The following is a 19,170-nucleotide window of genomic DNA, read 5'->3' on the forward strand; positions in this document are numbered from 1 at the left end:
TGCGCTCCGTAGAGAGGGTGTACGACTCAATGATTGGGGCAAAACCACGCTGACCAATATATCTTCCAACCTACACCGCTCAAGAGATGGCTCTCTGTTCCAATCGTAAGTAAAAAGGCGTGTCTGTCCAAAATATTCAACGTATAGTTAAAAAATGGGTGGGTACATTTGAACTCGTTGAGGTCCTCTATGAAGGTAGGCTGCAGCGTGTGTTTATTGATGAGATGAAAGAAGATGGAAGTGAGAAATGAAACAAAGTAAGGGAAAATATTAAAAAACTCGAAGCCTTGCCGGGGAAAAACCGGGGAAGCTGCGAAACGCTGTCGCCACTGGAGAACAAGCTTAGGACAGCAGGTAAGAAATAGGAAAAGTGAGGGAAGGGGCGGGTGTTAATTGTATCTATGTTAGGCTATTTATGAGAAGAGAAACGACAGTTATGCTCAATATATGAGATATACAAAACTTAATAGTAAGTGAAGCTTAGAACATAGCCTACGGAACATTTTACGCTGAGTTCCATTGCCTCCATTTCTTGATTTCCCACCTAAATATACAGCAGAATCAAAAACTTTATTTAATTCCAGCATTCCAGAGGCTCGTTGAATTAGAACTTAAATGCAGAATGACATATGATATTGTGGGGTTTATTGATTGCAGACAGTCTGGTTTTACAATAGCCTAGTCCATTTACATTACACCCGACAAAAAAGACGCGCTGCACACTGTCATGACGTCCCAGGTTGTCATCTGTCATTATTCTCAACATCAATGCTTATTTCCTTAGTTTCACTCCTTCCGATTTTTGACAGAAATATGAATTGTGTTGACTCAGTTCTACTTCTGTCTGTTTGAAAACGTCATTATGAATGAGACGCCATGGTTAAAAATGGATGAGACAAATTAGACAAAATAAGGATAATTTGCTTGAAACATCTGGAGTCCAGTGCAGGCGGTGTAGTAAGTAAAGCGGGAATAAACACATTTATAAGGGTGTTTAATTTGTGAATGAGAAGGAGCGGGCATGCAACTTAAAACCATCATGTAACTCAGTCTGTTGGCTATTTTCTCGAACTATGCCCAAATTTGTCCAACCTTTATCAAGTCAACACTTGTTGGCACGAAATAGAAGTAACATTGCAATAAAACCCTCAAAAAAATGTTTTGGCACATGCTGTACCAGAAGTTAAAATTAGGATGCATGGTGTCTGACATTTGTCAAATTAAATTATACATTAACATCTGCCTGACACAGAAAGGTAGCCTACATTTTGAGCCATTATCCTCCGCTAAAAGTATGAAAGACAGTGCTGATTTAGTTCACCGATAAAAGAAAGACTGTCCATCTGCTCTGGATTTTGGTGCCATGTTTTACAAAATGAATGCCCTCTTTTATTGTCACGATCTGTGTTGCGCAATTCCAGCTAGGCTACTATATTAACGCACATGACTGTATAGGAAATTAGAAGAGGGACCATTTAAAAAATATTTTCATCTAGAAAGAAGATATCAATAGATATGAGTAGTTTATAATCTACTTCTCACCATTTCACCCATAAATTTGGCCTTTTGAGACACCGTCCGATTTGTATAATAAATGACAGCACATGGGTGCTTGAGACAGTGAATTGGCTCATCAAGAGGTTGTCTTATCCACTGAGATGTGTGCCTACCCTCGAAAACACAGTTTGATTAATTTTAACAATTTTAGTGACGGTTGATTAGACAGTTGATCAGGCAAAACATCCAGTCCATCTCTCAAAGTTGTTGAGACTATTGCCTCTGCGCCGCATGTGGATTTCAGCACCAGACTTGGTCAACAAGGTTAGGAGTATAGCCTATTAGAATGAAACGCAGAGAAACGTCATTCTTCAAATCTTTTGAGGTGATTGCAAAAGATAGGACTCACACAGCACCGGTTAGGGAGTTGACTGCACATTTGAAACACTCAAAGAGATGACCTTGGAGGCATGATTGACTCAGTATGAGCCCCCTCGGTAGGCCTATGTGTTGACTTGCTCAATATTAGACCAAACTCGGACTAAACTATATGATCATATCTAACATCTACATTTTTTGCGCTGAAATATCAGATTTTCCATAATGGTGCAAATGTTGCAGGTTGGAGGGTTTTTGGGGTGAAGAATAGGCTACTGTACGGCTATATCACGTCGTTCATTATGTCAAACTTTATTAAATCAGTTACGAGATTGTTCACGATGTCATTTTCGGATAATTAAATTTTTAAGTAGAACTGTTTCGGTTTGTCTTGTATCCCATTCACCCCCTTGCAACAGCCTACTAATGGTCATAAACTACTATTGAGGCTTTTCTGTCCTATAGGCTATATAATAGGCCTACTTTATATAGCTTGATATACCGGTAACTCCACAACAGAAACTTTGCTTGGCACTGTGAGTTGTGATGGATGACCGGCCACATGTTTTGACCGCACATGTTCACCGGCTGCTACTGACATGTGTGTTGCGTGTCGCATCTCCTCCTAAGTACATGTAATTTGGTCGTTCTTGTGACGTCATAGACCACACCCAATGAACGTTAAATTGCGATTAGATGTTTTGTGGATATAAGAAAAAAATTGGGCCCAGAAGTAGCGTATCACTATGGATGTTCAATAATTATTATTATTGAGGGTGCCATAAATTGCTCATATGCGGTCTGTGCTTTCAGAGAGGTGTTAAGTACTAAGCACCTATAACTCTGTGATTCTCATGTGGTTAATGTAGTCGACAGGTGTAACCTAAATCTTACACAGGCCTTTATGAAGTGAAAACGTATTCTAAATAAATTCACAGCCTTTGGACTGATGCCATCATGTCTCACTGTTGGGCCTATACTGTAAACTTTGGATAACAATCCCTTCACAAAATCCTGAAATTGGTATAGCCTTCCATATGGCTAATAGATCTTCACTAAATGATGGTGTGAATCATAGGCTGTTTTCTATATACGTCATGAAGAATAGTATTATGTGTGTTGAATTGTAGTATTGCAAACATACATTGAGGTATCCTTTGTTTGAAATGCCTGTTGACAAGGAGTCTACTGAGCAATACACATCTTGAGCTAAAATAAAACTCATAACTGAAATGTACATTATAAAGAATAATTGTTCCCTCCAATTTTTCTGTATCATGCTCCATTTTCCTTTTGATGATGAGATAGAGAGATGCTGTTTTTTGTTAACTTTTGGTTTGATATGGCAAGTTTGAACTGAAAACATCCACTATTGTAGTGATTGAGGGTGTGTGCAGAGTATGCTATGATGGATGAAATTGTAATTGTTGTAATAAGTGCCAGTATCGTGAAGTATTGCAATTGAAGCCTGTTTGCTGGGACATTTAGGCCTATTCTTTAGAGAGAGAGTTTGGCATCCAACATCCATCTCTGCTGTTCCATTTCAGTTCAATCTGATTTTCATACAAAGTTCATTAATTGAACCACAACAGATAGTAAACAGGCCCAGTTGTCCATAATTGTCAAATTGTCATTGTAATAACAATAACAGTGTAACTACATGCACATCGTTACATAGTACCTACAACTATTAAAACTTATTTTCAGGTTGTGAAGGAAAAACCTGGTTATTCAGGCTACAATTCAGAGAGACTAGCAGAGTTGAAGGAGTTTGTTTGCAAACCCATGTCTTACAAGAACTCTTCATATGAGCAATCACAAAACAAAAACGATTAAATGCAAGATGTCAAGCTTTCATTCATATAATAATTGATTCAGTATTTTGTCCATAGCGATAGGTCTGGATTGACTCATGAAGGCACTGCCAGGACATCAAATGTGATCTGGGATGTCATTGCCAGGTGGGGAGGTTTCGGAGGTATCCAGTTTAAATTGAAAGGTAAGCCATGTAGCCTATTTGTGCTAACAGAACAAAAGTATGATGAAAATGTAATGGTATACCCTTCAGCTCTCAAGGGTACGACTGCTTTATTTGTGTGGTTAATTCCATAATCAAGCAATGGGTTCCTTGTTCAGAGATGTATTTGTTAATGGATTGTAACTATTACAAAGCTAGAGGAAAAACAATATTTGCAGTTTTAATATGACTTCCTCTCCTCTTTTGCTCAAGCACATAGAAAGGTTTCAGCCTCTCTGTTTTCATAGTTCCAACGTCCAACCAATTTAGGCCTGATGTTCAATCAAAGCTGCCCCCTTTGCAGAGAGTGTGATCTACAGGGTTAGCAAGCCCAGCTGTCAGCTCTCTGGCAACTGGTCACTCAAATATTTACATATTGAGACATTTGTAAATGGAGGACCCACTCTTATAGTGCCTCCCCTCCGCAGAACGCTAGGGCCTCCCCTTCTCTTCAGCACAGCAAGCCTTTAAACTGAAGACATAAAAAAACCCTCAATTAGCTAAACAACAGCCGTGTTGTTCTCATTGGCTGAGTAAATCAGTAAGTGTGAAACTGAGGCTCCCCGACACATTATGTAATGATATTTGAACATTAGGCTATAATCAACTAAGAAACGTATAATGGTGTGTAATCTGGGGCACGGATGACAATATTGCAACATTTTTTGAAAGCCCATTATAGGCCTTTCAGGAGCACGCTGTAAGATGTCATGCTGCAAACAGCTCATTTTATTGCTGAAATATATCCTGACAATTTGAAGAAGATGTGTAAAATGGAGTAACAAGTTAACATTACCATATCATGTCCTCTTAATGATACTTCTAAAATAAAATTGTATTTGTCACATGCGCCCGAATACAACTGGTGTAGACTTTACAGTGAAATGCTTGATTACGAGCCCTTCCCAACGATGCAGAGTTAAAAAAATAAAAAATAAAATAGTAACACAAGAAGAATAAAATAAAATACACGAGAGTGGAGCTATATACAGGGAGTACCAGTACCAGATCAATGTGCAGATGTACTAGGTATTTGAGGTAGATATGTATATGAAGGCAGGGTAAAGTGACTAGGCATCAGGATAGATAATAATAAGAGTAAAATAAAGAACAGAGCAGCCCTTTGGTATATGAACATGTAAAGAGTAGCCTATGCCTAAAGTTCAAACAGAGGGGGGAAAGTGAGCTTAATATATCTTATTCAGTAGTAATTGTCTGAGCATATCCTCAATGTGACACGATTTAAGCTTTTCCCTAGATTGTGTGACACAGATTTCTCTTACATACCTAGCCTACATGCAGAAATGTGGCCACACTCTGCTACATATAAGTTGGTGGACTTGTATTTTGGCTGTTGATATGATTTGTAATTATTTGAACATTCCTAGTTTTGTATTTGCTGTTTTAGAACTTTGGTACTTAGCGTATTGTAGCGTCGTTGCCACTAGCAACCATTCTTTGACTACTGCCAAGGACGTATACCTAGTAGGCCAAGGAGGTAGCAAGGCCATCCTACCGTGTGTGCCTACGTCATGTGAAAGTATTGGAAAGAAAGTTGAGGGGTATGTGCCTTCCATTGCTAAGTGTACTACAACCACTGCTAAGTGGATTACTCTATTTTCACAGGAAGAAGAGTTGTTAACGCATGTTACTGATGGAAAATGTAGAGGAGGGTAAAACCACAACACTATTTGATCACTAGGCTTGATCATTTATTTGACAAACTATTAAACTTCACAATAGTGACAAGCTTGTAAACTACCAAACTCTGGTAGTTGACTGGTTAGTTGGCGAGCAAGCTATCTGAGCAGATCGCCGGCATGCTGTTAACATTCTTACCCTGTGACAGTCACTTAGGCATCTAAACCTGACTTGAGAAATGTTCATATAACTCAAATAGTAATTGAGATGGCAAAACCCAACTGGTTCATCAAGGATAGGTTTTAGCACAAAGGTACACAGTGTATGCCTATAGGCCTACCTCTAACAGTCATGATGAACTGTGTGATTAGATTGCCACTCCCTTTCCAATGAACTAGTTTAGATTGCAGTTATATAAAAAACAGGTAGGCAGTATAATCTCTCTTGGTTTATTTATTTGCCAGTACTCTGTCAGTCAGTTTTCTGTGCCAGATCTAACGTGACTGCTTCTTACAATGTATAGTGAATCAGCTTGATCGTCAGAAAGTTAGGGTGAATTTAATCAAACCCACACTGCAGCCAAGCTGCACCATGGAAAATAAAATGTCATTTTTAATGTAATGTGATTTGTTAAATACCTCAGTGGGGGTATGATAGGAGTAGCTAACATAGCACTAACACTTGTTAAAATATTTAGTGAACTTTAAGGTAGATTGTCATTTCTCTCATGTGTAGATCTAAGGACTTTGTAACCTACAGCCGTTTGTTCTTTCAGAATCTCTTTTAGCCTGTACAGTAGTCTCTGTACTTTCTTTGTCAAACGTATTGTGCTGTGCTTGAATTCCTTGAACATATATTTTATTTGGGCAAAAGACAGAGGCATGTAAATACTTTAGTCTCCATCTTACTCTTTAAACATACACGAGCGCTCAGGCATTTCACTGATGCGAAAAATGTATCTTGGTTTCTAATAGGGAAGTTGTATGTTTGCCAAGGTGCATGTGTGTCCTCAGCTAACCCTGCTACCCATATGGTTTTCTACAAGTCATGGTTAAATCACTGTGTATTCAAAAGGAAAAGTATCTGGAGATGGTTGAAGAAAATAAATAAAAGAGTCTCTTCTGTAACTTTTTGTGGATAATGCCAGAGTAAGTTTATATTCTATTTGTTTACACCTAGGCCTCCTGAAAAGCCTTTTAGGCCCCATGCTAGTGAAAAACACTTTTAGTACAGTGGCCAAAACTGTATGATGGACTAGCCTACATCCCATTAAAAAAGGCACAGTGACATTGGTGTGCAATGGAAAAACCTGAGACGTATTATCTACACAATGGCATTTGTGTTATAAAGCCAGAGTTGACCCACAAAAGTAAAGGCTATTAGGACTTTCCACACCTCATTGTTACTTTATTATTAATAGGGTAGCAATTCGTTTTTAGGAAATAGCTGGCAGTCATATCTTTAGATGTTTTGTTTTACCCATGAAAACAGTTAGACCTGCTTTTATTATGAAATCCTTTTGGTTTATGCTCAAACAAATCTATCTTTGCCTAATGAATATCCACTGAAGAAACAGACGCTCTCCGATTTTTGCATTATTGCTCTTTACAAACACTTCCTGCATGAAATGGATCACGATTATCAAATTATACTGATCATAGACTCTTTATAGAAGCTAGCTTCCCGGTATTATTTTTAGAAGGTGTGCTGACTGATTCAGACAATTTAACATCTAGGTAGCTAACATTTTAGGGAGATATTGACAAGTGTGCTTTCTTGTAAAGGTAAGAGAAAACAGGTAACAATGGGGATATGGCCTAGCGATCCAGACACACTGTTATTCTTCTTTCAAGTAAAACAGATTTGTTTGTTTCTAAGAATTTCTGGTCTCTACTTGCCTTTACATGTTGTATCAGCTTGCATGTCAATCACAGTAAAAGTAGCTTGTCTTACGTGTTGTTTAATCTTGGTTGGATTGTTATGCTGTGTGGGATAATACATGGCTATATGTTTATTCAAGCTATGGTGGCCTACTGTACGACATTTTACATTGAAAAGGACAATTATCAAGGTATCAGAATTACATTTTGCCCAAGGAAATATTTGGCAGAATGACATATACAGTTCCTTCAGAAAGTACTCACACCCCTTTACTTTATTGTTTTGGAATTTCTTTACAAATTCATAAAAAATGAAAAGCCGAAATGTCTTGAGTCAATAAGTATTCAATCCCTTTGTTATGGCAAGCCTAAATGAATTCAGAAGTAAACATTTAGATTATTGTGATTTTGCTCTCCATTGTAAATGTTTGTAGACTTATGTAGCCAAATTGTATCTATGATCTTATGCTATCCATTCATGCTTTTTATATGTTCTATTTACACTACCGGTCAAAAGTTCTACATTGTAGAATAATAGGGAAGACATCATAACTATGAAATAACACATATGGAATCATGTAGTAACCAAAAAAGCGTTAAATCAAAATATATTTTATACTTGAGATTCTTCAAATAGCCACCCTTTGCCTTTATGACAGCTTTGCACACTCTTGGCATTCTCTCAACCAGCTTCATGAGGTAGTCACCTGTAATACATTTCAATTAACAGGTGTGCCTTCTTAAAATTTAATTTGTGGAATTTCTTTCCTTCTTAATGCATTTGAACCAATCAATTGTGTTCTGACAAAGTGGGGGGAGTATACAGAAGATAGCCCTATTTGGTAAAAGACCAAGTGGCAAGAACAGCTCAAATAAGCAAAGAGAAATGACAGTCCATCATTACTTTAAGACATGAAGGTCAGTCAATACAGAACATTTCAAAAAATGTTGAACGTTTCTTCAAGTGCAGTCGCAAAAACCATCAAGCGCTATGATGAAACTGGCTCTCATGAGGACCGCCACTGGAATGGAAGACCCAGAGTTACCTCTGCTGCAGAGGATAAGTTCATTAGCGTTACCAGCCTCAGAAATTGCAGGCCAAATAAATGCTTCACAGAGTTCAAGTAACAGACACATCTCAACATCAACTGTTCAGAGGAGACTGTGTGAATCAGGCCTTCATGGTTGAATTGCTGCAAAGAAACCAATACTAAAGGATATCAATAAGAAGAAGAGACTTGCTTGAGCCAAGAAACACGAGCAATGGACATTATACCGGTGGAAATGTGTCCTTTGGTCTGTAGTCCAAATTTGAGATTTCTGGTTCCAACCGACGTGTCTTTGTGAGACGCGTTGTAGGTGAACGGATGATCTCCGCATGTGTATTTTCCCACCGTAAAGCATGGAGGAGGAGGTGTTATGGTGTGGGGGTGCTTTGCTGGTGACACTGTCTGTGATTTATTTAGAATTCAAGGCACACTTAACCAGCATGGCTACCACAGCATTCTGCAGCGATACGCCATCCCATTTGGTTTGGGCTTAGTGGGACAATAATTTGTTTTTCAACAGGACATTGACCCAACACACCTCCAGGCTGTGTAAGGGCTATTTTACCAAGAAGGAGAGTGATGGAGTGCTGCATCAGATGACCTGGCCTCCACAATCCTCCGACCTCAAACCAATTGAGATAGTTTGGAATGAGTCAGACCGCAGAGTGAAGGAAAAGCAGCCAACAAGTGCTCAGCATATGTGGGAACTCCTTCAAGACTGTTGGAAAAGCATTCCAGGTGAAGCTGGTTGAGAGAATGCCAAGAGTGTGCAAAGCTCTCAAGGCAAATGGTGGCTATTTGAAGAATCTCAAATAAAAAATATATTTTGATTTGTTTAACACTTTTGTGGTTACTACATGATTCTATATGTGTTATTTCATAGTTTTGATGTCTTCACAATTATTGTACAATGTAGAAAATAGTAAAAATAAAGAAAAACCCTTGAATGTTCTAAAACTTTTGACCGGTAGTGTATATCTGTAAATTAACCAATGAAATCAAGCAACACCCGGCCATGATTACAGACACCTGTGTGTCCTTTGAAACTATATAAACTAGTGACCCGCAGTGTTTGTCATTATACCCTGATAAAGACAGCTTGTCTGTCGAAACGTTATTAAATTATTGCATCTGAGCTCCTTTTCTTTTTCACTAGCCAGCACCTCACCTAAACATGTGTGCGTTTCTTTCGCCTCCAGTAAGAATTTGCTTAACAAGTCACATAATAAGTTCCATGGACTCACTCTGTGTGCAATAATAGTGTTGAACATGATTTTTGAATGACTACCTCATCTCTGTACCCCACACATACAATTATCTGTAAGGTCCCTCAGTCGAGCAGTACATTTCAAACACAGATTCAACCACAAAGACCAGGGAGGTTTTCCAATGCCTCACAAAGAAGGGCACCTATTGGTAGATGGGTAAAAAAAAAAAAAAAGCAGACATTGAATATCCCTTTGAGCATGGGGAATTTTTTTATAATACTTTGGATGGTATATCAATATACCCAGTCACTACAAAGATACAGGCGTCCTTCCTAACTCAGTTGCCGGAGAGGAATGAAACCGCTCAGGGATTTCCAGATGAGGCCAAAGGTAACTTTAGAACAGTTAGAGTTTAATGGTTGTGATAAGAGAGAACTGAGGATTGATCAGCAACATTGTAGTTACTCCACAATACTAACCTAATTGACAGAATGAAAAGAAGGAAGCCTGTACAGAATAAAAATATTCTAAAACATGCATCTGTTTGCAACAAGGCACTAAAGTAATACTGCAAATACTGTGGCAAAGCATTTCACTTTTTGTCCTGAATACAAAGTGTTATGTTTGGGGCAAATCCAATACAACACAGTACTGAGTACCACTCTCCATATTTTCAAGCATGGTGGTGGCTGCATGTTATGGGTATGCTTGCAATCGTTAAGGACTGGGGAGTTTTTCAGGATAAAAAAGAAACGTAATGGAGTGTGACAGAAATATTAACATGTAACATGTTTACCTGCTTTGTTTAATATTAATAGTTAACAATTCTAGACTGTTCTACTAATGCTGTGTTTTTGTAAAGGGATGGTGTCTACTCCAGCTCCCTGCAGCTAGTCTAGGCGTGTGGTCAAGGACATGGGTTTCACTTGAGATAGGGGTATCTGGAGCTGACAATTGATTTATGAATGGTTTGGTGATAAAACCTACAGAATCCATTCCATAGAATGAATTGGTGTTTGTGTATAATGAGGTACCAGGGAGAGATGGCTCGGGTATGGATAATGATGAGAGGAAGCTTGTTTTGGGTGCCAAACTCTGATTTCCATACAGTAAGAACAGGCTTCATAGCAAATGCTATCTGGCTGGGGGATACTCCTTTCTCATACAGTGAGGGAAAAAAGTATTTGATCCCCTGCTGACTTTGTACGTTTGCCCACTGACAAAGAAATGATCAGTCTATAATTTTAATGGTAGGTTTATTTGAACAGTGAGAGACAGAAAAAATCCAGAAAAACGCATGTCAAAAATGTTATAAATTGATTTGCATTTTAATGAGGGAAATAAGTATTTGACCCCCTCTCAATCAGAAAGATTTCTGGCTCCCAGGTGTCTTTTATACAGGTAACGAGCTGTTATTAGGAGCACACTCTTAAAGGGAGTGCTCCTAATCTCAGTTTGTTACCTGTATAAAAGACACCTGTCCACAGAAGCAATCAATCAATCAGATTCCAAACTCTCCACCATGGCCAAGACCAAAGAGCTCTCCAAGGATGTCAGGGACAAGATTGTAGACCTACACAAGGCTGGAATGGGCTACAAGACCATCGGCAAGCAGCTTGGTGAGAAGGTGACAACAGTTGGTGCGATTATTCGCAAATGGAAGAAACACAAAATAACTGTCAATCTCCCTTGGCCTGGGGGCTCCATGCAAGTTCTCACCTCGTGGAGTTGCAATGATCATGAGAACGGTGAGGAATCAGCCCAGAACTACACGGGAGGATCTTGTCAATGATCTCAAGGCAGCTGGGACCATAGTCACCAAGAAAACAATTGGTAACACACTACGCCGTGAAGGACTGAAATCCTGCAGCGCCCGCAAGGTCCCCCTGCTCAAGAAAGCACATATACAGGGCCGTCTGAAGTTTGCCAATGAACATCTGAATGATTCAGAGGAGAACTGGGTGAAAGTGTTGTGGTCAGATGACACCAAAATCGAGCTCTTTGGCATCAACTCAACTCGCCGTGTTTGGAGGAGGAGGAATGCTGCCTATGACTCCAAGAACACCATCAACACTGTCAAACATGGAGGTGGAAACATTATGCTTTGGGGGTGTTTTTCTGCTAAGGGGACAGGACAACTTCACTGCATCAAAGGGACAATGGACGGGGCCATGTACCGTCAAATCTTGGGTGAGAACCTCCTTCCCTCAGCCAGGGTATTGAAAATGGGTCGTGGATGGGAATTCCAGCATGACAATGACCCAAAACACACGGCCAAGGCAACAAAGGAGTGGCTCAAGAAGAGGTACATTAAGGTCCTGGAGTGGCCTAGCCAGTCTCCAGACCTTAATCCCATAGAAAATCTGTGGAGGGAGCTGAAGGTTCGAGTTGCCAAACGTCAGCCTCGAAACCTTAATGACTTGGAGAAGATCTGCAAAGAGGAGTGGAACAAAATCCCTCCTGAGATGTGTGCAAACCTGGTGGCCAACTACAAGAAATGTCTGACCTCTGTGATTGCCAACAAGGGTTTTGCCACCAAGTACTAAGTCATGTTTTGCAGAGGGGTCAAATATTTATTTCCCTCATTAAAATGCAAATCAATTTATAACATTTTTGACATGCGTTTTTATGGATTTATTTGTTGTTATTCTGTCTCTCACTGTTGAAATAAACCTACCATTAAAATTATAGACTGATCATGTCTTTGTCAGTGGGCAAACGTACAAATCAGCAGGGGATCAAATACTTTTTTCCTTCACTGTATATCAAGTCTCGCCTTGTGACCCATTTCATACATCTGTTATTTGTCATGTAGACTAAGAGGGTGTATCTTTGCTATAAAATATATTTGTATTCTTTGTGTCGGGGCTCTCAGCACAACAGTCAAGACTGTTGGGCGGACCAGCCTCACTTATTACCTTATTAATACGTTTTGAATAAAGTAATATCCTGATTGGTGATTGACCCTGTCTCCGTATTATTGATTAGAATTTCCACTACAGGAGCTAAGCACAGGAAACATTCTGGAGGAAAACGTGGTTCAGTCTGCTTTCCACCAGACACTGGGAGATGAATTCACGTTTCAGCAGGACAATAACCTAAAACACAACGCCAAATGTATACTGGAGTTGCTTACCAAGAAGACAGTGAATGTTCCTGAGTGGCCGAGTTACAGTTGTGACTTAAATCTACTTGAAAATCTATGGCAATACATAAAAATGGTTGCCTGCCAATGATCAACAACCAATTTGACAGAGCTTGAAGAATTTTGAAAAGAATAATGGGCAAATGTTGCACAATCCAGGTGTGGAAAGCTCTTAGAGACTTACCCAGAAAGACTCACAGCTGTAATCTCTGCCAAAAGTGTTTCTACAATATATTGACTCAGGGGTGTGAATACTTATGTAAATGAGATATTTCTGTATTTCATTTTCAATCATTCTACAAACATGTTTTCACTTTGTCATTATGGGGTATTGTGTGTAGATGGGTGTGAAAAATGTTGAATACAGGCTGTAACACAACAACATGTGGAATAAGTGAAGGGGTATGAATACTTTCTAAAGGCACAGTACATATGACTGGTCAATATTTTATTTGTTCACTGACTATTTGTGTCTGCAACAGCCTTACACAGTATCCAGTGGTTGTGCAAATTATTGTTTTTTACTACCTAGCCTAAATCATGAAGTCACAAAGATGATGCAGTCACTCAAATGTATTTTCATTAAATGTATTGATTGAAGAAATACAGTACATTTTACATGTCGTCTTGTGAAGACGATAGCAGCTAGGCTTTAACTATTTTATAAATTGGTTGTTGCACTTTTCTTGACAAAGTTTCTGTTGAGCAACAACAAAATATTTGTGATCACGATTAGCCTACATACCTCTTTTAATATATATATTTTTTTATTTTACCTTTATTTTACCAGGTTGGTCAAATTTTTCTAATTTAGGGACTTTTTAAGAGTCCCTCTGTCATTATAAATTGTAATATTGAGACAACGCCAAATGGTTTAATGGATAAGTACACTTTTAATACAACACTGTAGTCATCACAGAATATACAGTATGTTTGTCTCTTGATAGTTCACCTTTGCTATTAGCCTAAATCACGTTGCTATTTTCTGAAACAAGCAATGAGCTTCTGGCTCATGGCTTCATTATTGTGAAATGGCTGGCTTTCTTAACAACTTACCCTAGCAACACAGTTATTAATCTATGGGTCAAGTTTATAAAGACCTTATATTTTCAGGTTGTCAGTTTGCATCTACCCCTTCTGGATTAACAGAAAACAATACCTTTGTTTCCTGAATGACAAATACTTTATAAATACTTGGTATAAGTGTATGTTTGTGTGTGTATGTGTGTTTTTTAATTTGATCTATCTCTGATGCAATGTGTAATTGATAACTAAACTTTTGTAGATCATTACAGTAGCTTCATGAGAAACTGGCCAGCAGGCCACTGGCACCGAAGTAAGCTTGAGATTTCATCTGCCAGCATAACAATTATAGAGAGGTCAAAGGTTATGAGAGCTAACAAGATGTATTTATTTATTTTATTTTATTTAACCTTTATTTAACTAGGCAAGTCAGTTAAGAACAAAATCGTATTTACAATGACGGCCTACACCGGCCAAACCCGGACGACGCTGGGCCAATTGTGCGCCGCCCTATGGGACTCCCAATCACGGCCGGTTGTGATACAGCCTGGAATCAAACCAAGGGGTCTGTAGTGATGCCTCAAGCACTGAGATGCAGTGCCTTCGACCACTGCGCCACTCGGGATCCCATACAGTGATACTGTATCTCTTTCATACAGCATACCCATCTTCAGAAATCTATGTTTTGAGTGTGGTATGGTGTAAAGCAATGACAGCGTGCTTTGAATGTAAAATCTATGATTTTTTTCTCCAGATTCCTCACTACGTCCTACAGTACAAGTGATTTACTGTTCCTCTTGAATATCTATTTTCATTTTTTCCCCCTCCAAATTTAGCAGTTGCTATGGACACCTGCCGTGCCTAAATAATAAGACTGTGATTGTGCAAATATCCACTTCTGGGTTAAAGCATTTTAAAGACTGTCCATGAATGGTCAAATGGTTAATCTTTTGAATGACTTTGTGAAACATCAAACCCAATCAAATTAGCATATTGAAAGGCAACCAATCATGGGATTCAAACAGCATCCTGATATTGACTGCTTTTACTAGTACTGTATGTAGTAAGCCTACTGCAAGATGAACTTGGTCAATGGTTTGAGAATAAGTAATAGTTGAGCCTCAACCTTGTTTTGAGTTCCTATCTTAATTATTGTTAAAATATTCAAGACAATTGAGATATGCGTAAGTATTTATGATAAAACCGCTGTAACTGCTAAACTGCTTACTGACTATACACTGTAACGTTACTGTAACGGGTTTACTAATGCCTTAGTTATATTAGCTATGTTGACTATAACGTTATTTGAGCTAATATGGTGACAACGATGTAGGCTGTGTGTAGTCACATGGTCACATACATCTGATGTGTTGTGTCCACAAGTCCACAAACGAAGGGACAAGGTGAGAGGAGGAGAGCGCATAGATGCGAGAAGGAATACAACGTGGCTGCTATGAAAGTAAACTGTGTTTATGCTTGATCAGGGGTGTATACTCTTGACCTGTGTGCACCTACGTTGTAAACTTTAATTCATAGGCTAGGTTGTAGCAACCTCATGATGGGTATAGGGAAAATTAGAGTCTCATGTAGTAGCCTAAACCTATCGATGTTACATTGAACTGGGTGAATGTAATATGAATTACATATGCTGTAATAGAAATAAGACCATGCTCATTATTATTTTTTTGTATAACTTCATATAAATAGCCAAAACTATTTTAAAATACTTATTTCCAAATACATTATTTGTATTTGAAAATACACTTGTCTGTGTATTTGAGTATTTTCAAATACATGCCAATATTTTCCAAGTGTATCTACAAATACATTCCAATATTCAACTACTTGTATTTTCAAAGAAGAAATGTTTAGTAAAATCAGATTTGTATATATTTTGCTTTTTTTTGCAGCATGAAATTTAGAAGTTGTCCTTTTTGGGTGGTGAATAATTTTTTTCTAAATGCTAACTACCATTTGGATAAGCTTGAAATCGATTGGTGGAAGTTGCACTCTTTTTTAAGTATAATGCAGGTATTGGGGACGACATCCATACAAGCATTATAATCTTTATAACCCAACATAGTGTGAAATACACATATAAACAAAATCCTTAATGTGGGTACATTTTGATAGGCGGCAATGAGGAGATTCTGGGGAAGCTAGAGAGGAAGAGGCGAAGCGAGAGGGCTGACTCTGCCCCAAAATCTGTCCACCATGAAAATAAAGCGTTATCCAGTAGAAGTGGGGATTTTTTGTATTTCAGGTCAATGGGAGTGTGTCAAATTTTGTCATCATAAAATTGAATTGCTAATTTGCTACATGAAGCTTATTTGATCGAATAGAAGTTTTGTAATGTTTAGGTTGCAACTTTGTGCCTGTTGTTCACATGCGAATCTGCCCTCTCATTGGCTAAAATGTTCCCGCCTCCTCCCGCCTGCCTTCCGCCTTTGCGGAAATGTATTCCAGTCTATTGTCAGTATATACAATAGATGCTCGTTTTGGTCGAACTCCGACCTAATCTATGTGCTTTTAAAGGGATAGTTCACTACAATAGCCTATCTGTGTCACGTAATCATTTTAGTATTTTCTATATTTTCCATCAGTTCTGTACCTTTTATCTTGTTTTTCTTGCAAACAGACAACATTTGCATTGGTCATTGGTGGAAGAAAACAGCAAAATCTGCTATTATCTAGCTAATTTTAGCAAATTAACCATACAGTAATGGTGGATTGGAGACTAAACTGTAATTACGGAAAATTATTCAGCAATACAGACTTATCCACTTCAGGGTGTAATGTAAAGTTATTAAGTCATTCATACGACTTCATTGTATTGAAGTGCTTTTGAAGTTGGAACGATTTTGGATCAATGAGATTGACAATAACAGTGAATTAGCCAGCTAGCTGAGGTTGGTTAAAGAATTAGCCAATCTTCTCATGAAACGTCACAACTTGTAAACTAGGGGCACAAAGATGATACCAGATTCTCTCACTTGTATTTCCGACTTGGAAGCTCACGTGAACAGTTTTTCAACGTCAGACTGATATTTCTGATAATTCCGATAGCACATGAATGCAGCAATATATCCATCGCAAGTAAGAGAATTCAAACGAATGCTACTTACGTAGCTAGTTCTAGTTGTCTTTGTGCTGGGAATTAGTCCAGTGGTGGAAAAAGTAACCAATTGTCATACTTGAGTAAAAGTAAAGATACCTTAATAGAAAATGACTCCAGTAAAAGTGAAAGTCATCCAGTAAAATAGTGCTTGAGTAAAAATTCTAAAAGTATTTGGTTTTAAAAATACTTAAGTATCAAAAGTAAATATAATTGCTCAAATATACTTAAGTATCAAAAGTAAAAGTAAAAGTATAAATCATTTCAAATTCCTTATATTAAGCAAACCAGGCGACATCATTTTATTTTTTATTTACGGATAGCCAAACAAAGCATGTGTTTAGTGAGTCCACCAGATCAGAGACAGTAGGGATGACCAGGGATGTTATTTTGATAAGTGTGTGAATTAGACCCCTTTCTTGTCCTGTTAAGCATTCACAATGTAACGAGTACTTTTGGATGTCAGGGAAAATGTATGGAGTAAAAAGTACATAATTTTCTTTAGGAATGAAGGGAAGTAAAAGTAAAAGTAGTCAAAAATATAAATAGTAAAGTACAGATACCACCAAAAATGACTTAAGTAGAACTTTCAAGTATTTTTACTTAAGTACTTTACACCACTGAATTAGTCCTATCCAATAGTAGGGTCGGCATGCGGAGGAACAAGTTGATCAGGAAGAACGCTTACGTCCACTTTGAGTTTGAGTAGCAAGTCACATTGGCTACACTGCCCCCTGGTGGAACATCGAGTGTTGACGTCACTACAGAAGTATTTTGAGGCCATTCAAACAAACTACTCTTTACCTTTGTTATCTCAAGATCGTGGGAAACTTGTTGTGATCACCAGATAAGTTTCTCGTTATCTCAAGATAAAGAAAAAATATATATATTTTGTTTCAACAGCCTTTAAAGACTTTCGTACGTTAAACATTTTGGGATGCACATTATTAACACAACCATGACTCAAACAAATGGCATATTAACAAGCAGGGTGGGTTCTTGTGTGGCTATGTCGAAGACACTCATTACTAAGACGCTGGATTGTTAGCATTTCCCATAGGAAAACATGTCACACTTAGCCGGTATGCTAATACTAGCTGGGCATGTGTAATTGTACCGGATAGCTACGATAGTGCCATAGACGAAGAAGAACAGCCTTAGCTAAGCATCTGCATATTGCACAGGGGTTTCCCCCGCTCTGAACGATGGTATTCATGCCCTGTGAGTTGCACCCCCCCCCTCCCAAACACTTTTCCTCATTACAGCTAATGCTAATAAGTGGACTATTGCTAGACAACCATTTTCAGGTCTTGCCATATATTTTCAAGCAGATTTAAGTCAAAACTGTAACTCGGCCACTCAGGAACTTTCACTGTCTTCTTGGTAAGCAACTCCAGTGTAGATTTGGCCTTGTGTTTTAGGTTATTGTCCAAACATAACACTTTGTATTCAGGACAAAAAGTGAATTGCTTTGCCACATTGTTGCAAACAGGATGCATGTTTTGGAATATTTTTATTCTGTTCAGGCTTCCTTCTTTTCACTGTGTCAATTAGGTTAGTATTGTGGAGTAACTACAATGTTGTAAATCCATCCTCAGTTTTCTCCTATCACAGCCATTAAACCCTGTAACTCTTTTAAAGTCACCAATGGCCTAATGGTGAAATCCCTGAGCGGTTTCCTTCCTCTCCGGCAACTGAGTTAGGAAGGATGCCTGTATCTTTGTAGTGACTGGGTGTATTGATACACCATCCAAAGTGTAATTAATAACTTCACCATGCTCAAAGGGATATTCAATGTCGGCTTTTAAAACATTCCATCTACCAATAGGTGCTCTTCTTTGCGAGGCATTGGAAAACCTACATGGCCTTTGTGGTTGAATCTGTATTTGAAATTCACTGCTCGACTGACGGACCTTACAGATAATTGTTTGTGTGGGGTACACAGATGAGGTAGTCATAAAACATTTTTTAAACACTATTATTGCATACAGAGTGAATCCATGCAACTTATTATTATGTGATTTGTTAAGCACATTTTTACTCTTGAACTTATTTAGGCTTGCCATAACAAAGCGGTTGAATACTTATTGACTCATGACTTTTAAGTTTTTAATTTGTAATTAATTTGTAGAAATTTCGAAAAACATAATTCCACTTTGACCTTATGGGGTATTGTGTGTATGCCAATTTTAAATTCAGGCAGTAACACAACAAAAT

The 19,170-nt window shown here is 38.3% G+C and overlaps 1 protein-coding gene across 2 annotated transcripts in view; it reads left to right on the top strand.

The window, feature by feature from the left end:
- Positions 1-216: 216 nt before the first annotated feature.
- Positions 217-19,170, top strand: part of zbtb20 (zinc finger and BTB domain containing 20) — a 40,219-nt gene continuing 21,265 nt past the window's right edge. Inside the window, exons 1-2 of one of the 2 annotated variants that reach the window (XM_041851344.2) lie at positions 217-354; positions 3,754-3,874. The gene's annotated coding sequence lies outside the window, so the exon portion shown is untranslated. The remainder of the gene's footprint in view (positions 355-3,753; positions 3,875-19,170) is intronic. The other variant, XM_041851343.2, reaches the window with a different exon arrangement.

The sequence above is a fragment of the Coregonus clupeaformis genome, chromosome 27, assembly GCF_020615455.1.
Source record: "Coregonus clupeaformis isolate EN_2021a chromosome 27, ASM2061545v1, whole genome shotgun sequence".
Classification (NCBI taxonomy): Eukaryota; Metazoa; Chordata; class Actinopteri; order Salmoniformes; family Salmonidae; genus Coregonus; species Coregonus clupeaformis.